Source organism: Myotis davidii, unplaced genomic scaffold (genome assembly GCF_000327345.1).
Source record: "Myotis davidii unplaced genomic scaffold, ASM32734v1 scaffold57, whole genome shotgun sequence".
Taxonomy (NCBI): domain Eukaryota; kingdom Metazoa; phylum Chordata; class Mammalia; order Chiroptera; family Vespertilionidae; genus Myotis; species Myotis davidii.
In genome coordinates, this window is record NW_006289718.1 from 2264312 (window position 1) to 2269329 (window position 5018).

Consider the following 5018-nt stretch of genomic DNA (forward strand, 5'->3'; position numbering starts at 1 on the left):
CAATTTTAGATGTGCTTTATGTACTATTATCCTATAATAAAACTTCAGCTTCTAATGGAACACTTGCCTTGTTTTTCTTCTTTTTTGCTTATTGAGTTGCACTATACATAGTTTTCTAGCTTACAGCTTGTCTCCAGAGAACAGTCTAGTAGACCTTACTACTCAAAGAGTGTGGACAGACCAGTAACCCTGGCATCACCTGTGACCTTGACCTTATGAGAAATGCAGAGTCCCAAGCACCACCCCAGAACTACCAGATCAAAATCTGCATGTTTAGAAGATCCCCAGGTGATTGCTTTGCATACTAAAGCTTGAGAAGCACTAATCTATAGTATAGTATTTTTTAAAAAAACAATTCATTTCCATTTTGCAGAGAGAAAACATGTACAAGGATCAAACTGCCTTTTTGATCAGCGAAGGCAAAGAAGGAAGTTTTCACTTGTGAGCTAATGTCTATTGACTGATAGAGGCTTCTGAGGCTGCTTCCTGTCTCAGAGGAGGGTCATGACTGACGAGTGACACCTGCTCTGAGAGTAGGAGGGGAGAACTCCTGGATGCAGACAGGACTTTGTCATCTTTGCTTTAGAAATCTTTAAAACGTAACATCAGAAATGCTGCCAAAGATTTTAATGATGCCAAAGACTAAAAATATTTCTTTACTGGGGTTAGCATTGCCTCCTCCAGCCCCATCCTTCCTCTTGAGTAGGTGATAGAGGAGTAAGCCAATACATTTAATATCAGCTAAGTATCACACTCTTATAACAATGCAAAAACCTCACTATAAGTTATTTTTAAAGTAACATCAAGGACATTTAAATTATAAAATATTCTGAAATCAGAATAAAGGCAACTAAGTCAGCATTTTCCTACACACACACTACAACACCTGTGTGTCTCTTGCACTCAGTAAAATAAATATTTGACTTGATCCCTAAAATTGTCTCATGTAATAAACAGTCCCGAATCCTGCCTTTATTTCCAACTGCCTCAGAGAAGGGGGAGAATGACATAATGCATGTGAACTATTTGTGGACTGTCAAATTCCATATAATTATAAATATTCACCGCCTTCCAGCATCTTGGAAAATTGAGAGTAAATGGAAATAGTGAAGTTGAATATATGAAATCTGTCACCTCTAGGCCTTTGGCCAAACTCATGCCTAAGCTCCTTCTGATAAAAAATGATTTACACTTACCTCTCCACCATGGATTAGCTTGCTCCACTTCCAAAAGGGTACTTCAATAGGAGCATAAGAGGGACACTTGACAGTTTGTTTATACTGATCTCATGGGAGAATTAGATAAAGAAAACAAAACAGGTTATTATTAAACTCTTGGAGATAAAGCCAAAGAAGTAATCATAGACTAGTCAGTAAGACCTGACCACACATGTGTTAGTGCTACTGTTACTACTAAGCTTTGTTTCATGGGGCAAGATCAGCCCCTTAAAATTAGACTTCTATTAGTACTTACAATGTGCATTTGGAGCAAATGGACTGGTGTGAGGCAGGCCTGCATCTCATGCCAGGTCTGTGAAAAGATAGAGCCATCCTCGTAGGCTGGGAAGGCTAACCGCTGATGTGCTGTGATGCACATGGTCTTGCACATTTCTCTGTCTTGGTTTCATCCACAAGAAGAAATACACATCTAGTAACAATTATGATAACCTTACTTAGCTAGATGCTTGCAGTTGTAAGCATTCTTTTTGAAATTTGTGATCCTATGAAACGTTCACAAACTTGAAATAAGTACCTACTGTTTATAAATTCTTTCAAACTGAAATTGACTTCTCATTCAACTTCTGGGGTTGTTTCCCTGTTTAGCAGATATGGACAACCAAATCTTTCTTCTGCTTAAAATTCCAAAGAATAAAAGAGTACAGCCACTTTAGAAAACAGTTTGGCAGTATCTTAAAAAGTTAAACATAAATTTATATATAATTCCACTCCTAGGTATCTAACCTAGAGAAATGAAAACACAAATTTCATAAAGACTTGTATACAAATGTCCACAGCAACATTACTCATAATAGCTAAAAAGTACAAACCACCTAATGTCAACTGTCAAATGGGTAAACAAAATGAGGCATATCCACAAATGGGCTACAATTCAGCTACATGATTACTACTACTGCTACAACATGGATGATCCTCAAAAATATTCAGCTAAGAAAAGAATCCAGATGCAAAAGACTACATGTGATTTGATTTATATGAAATGTCCAGAAAAAGGCAAATCTATAGCGATAGAAAGGAGATTAGTGTTTGCCTGGGGTTGAGGGTGGGAAGAAAAATTAATTGTAAATGGGCACAAATGATTTTCCAGGTTAATGTAATGGAAATGTTCCAAACTTGGTAATGTTGAGCATTGCAAAACTCCCTACACTTACTAAAAATCACTGAATCACACAACTAAAATGAGTGAATTTTACGGTAGGTAGATTACACTTCAATAAAGCGCTCTCTCCTCTCTCTCTCTCTCTCTCACACACACACACACACACACACACACACAGGTTTTCTTATTACCAGGGAATGAAGTCCAAAAGCACAAATTCTCTAGCATGGCAAGAAGATCCTCTCTAGCCCTCTCCTCCAATGATCTTCATTCTCCTCCCTCCCCAAACACACACACACACACACACACACACACACACACACACACACACACGGCAGTAGCTTTTCCCCTTCCTCAGAACATGCTGTTTCACACTTCTGTTATTTTTCACACCTGAAAATGCACAGTCCCTTCTCTACTCGGGACACTCCCAATGTAAATCAGACTTCTCTGAAATGTCTCTAAAGTGTCTCAGTCTAAAAGAGTTTCTTCCTCATTGTGTTCCCATAGAATCTTCTATAATGTCTGTGTATATCACTTCTTATTTGTATTATAACCATATGTTTTCAATGCCACCTCCACTGTATTGTGGGTTGGCGGCAGGGGGAGCAGAAAAAGTATATACTAATAGCTACTATTTGTTTAACATTTACTCTTTACATATTAATTTTGGCATATTTACTCATTTACATATTACTTCTAATCCTCACTACAATCCTGTAGGTGAGCTAATACTGTCTCCTCTAATTGGGCTCAAAGAAGAGACACAACATGTTTAGGATCACACTGCCAATAAATAGGAAACAGATCAAATCCATATACTCTGAACTCCAAAAATCGATGTTCTTTTCACTAAACTGCTTCTGGTTTACAATACAGAGCATAAAGAGATGCTTATATTTAATATATCGTAATGGCAAAAGTTATGAGATCTGATTTTTAGTATCAGCTTTATCCCTGATCATGCAATGTTGGAATAGTCACTTGACAATCTGAGCCTTAGTTTCCTTATCAGGAAAACAAGAGAGTTGGACTAGATAATCTCCAACGTTCCTTCTGGCTCTAAGAAATCTGATTCTGTGTCGTATCTTGCAACCCCTGGAACCCAAGATAAACCAAACCAGAGTAGCCTGTCTGATGATAATCTAGAACCTCACCACAGGCCATATCTGGTGATGTTACCACGGCACACTACTGTGGGCCGGTGCATCCCAGCAGCATGAGTGCTTAGAGTTCTGGAGGAGCCCTTGAGCAGTTGCTGAAGACTAGGACAGGACTCCAACTCTGCCTGTATGCTTTATGAGATAGTACCCAACACACTAACTCCAAATTGCCGGGATGTCCATCGCTATCCTAGCACAGGCCACCCATATCACACCTAATAATAACTGCTACCTACATAGTGCCAGGGCATCATTGTACTGGTTGATCTCCAAGTATTCACAAGCACTGTCTCCTAACCAGCCTCTGCCCTACAACTCATTCAATAATAATTGCCAGATAAACTTTCTTGAAATGTGTATCTGATTGAATCATTCCTCTGCTTATAAGCTCACCTCTCCTCCCAGCATTCTATTTCTTACACAATAAAGTAAAAATTTGTACTTCAGCTTATAAAATCTTCTGTAGTCCAATCTCAACCTATCTTCCCAAACCCTTGTCTACTAGTCTTCATAAACCTTGCATTCCAGGCAAAATAAACTACCTCCGGGTTGTTAGAAGGGATATTTTTAATGTAGGTATAATTTTTATGTTAACATACTTTAAACATCATAAAACATTTTAAGAGTTAGAGCATGGTTTCTTGATAGCACACAAACTGGACTCTGTTCATGCAATGCGGTTATGTAACTCCCTGTGCTGGTCTCTGTCTAGAATGCCCTTTCCCATCATCTTCATACTTTAACATCTTCAAATGAGCTGACATGTTTAGTGCCCAATGTGGTAACTGACATATAAGTACTCGCACATGTTTTTAGCTATTCAAAGCAGACTTCTGTCCCTCTCACTAGTAACTTTTCTCCCTTTCTGTCCTCACATCATCTTTTCTATATACCTTTCTTATGTTGCTTATCCCTTCCGATTTTGTTTTATAATTATATAATGTAAATATCTTAGATTCTCAACCATCCAAAGCCCTTGGAAAAACTGGTATTTGGTCTTAGTCCTAGATGTACCCAGCACCAAGCACAAATTATCAGTGCTCAATAAATCTTTCCTTAATCCATGAAAAAAAAAAGAAAAAAAACTAGGCGGAAACTGCAATCTAAACTGGGATGGGCACGGAGTGGAGGAGCTACTACTATGTGCCAGGCACTGTGGCTGAGCACAGTTAATCTCTTGTTCTACTTAATCCTTTCAAAAACCCTACTGAGCATCTGCATCTTACTGATGTCAGGGTTAGGGAAGTGAAGACAGTGGGCTAAGATCACAAGATGAGTCCGCTGGGGCCGCCCCAGTGCTGTGCTGGCCACCGGCCCTCCTCCTAACTTGTCATCCTGCGGGAGGTGGAGGACCTCTTAGGACCACGTGCAACCCGCAGCCCCGCCCACCTGGCCAGCCCCGCCCCGCAGTTGCCAGCTGAACGACTCCGGGCGCACGGCCCCGCCCTCTGCGTCGCGTGACGTCACCACGCTGGGCCGAGGTGACGTGATCACGTTCCTTAAATAAGGGCTTCCCAG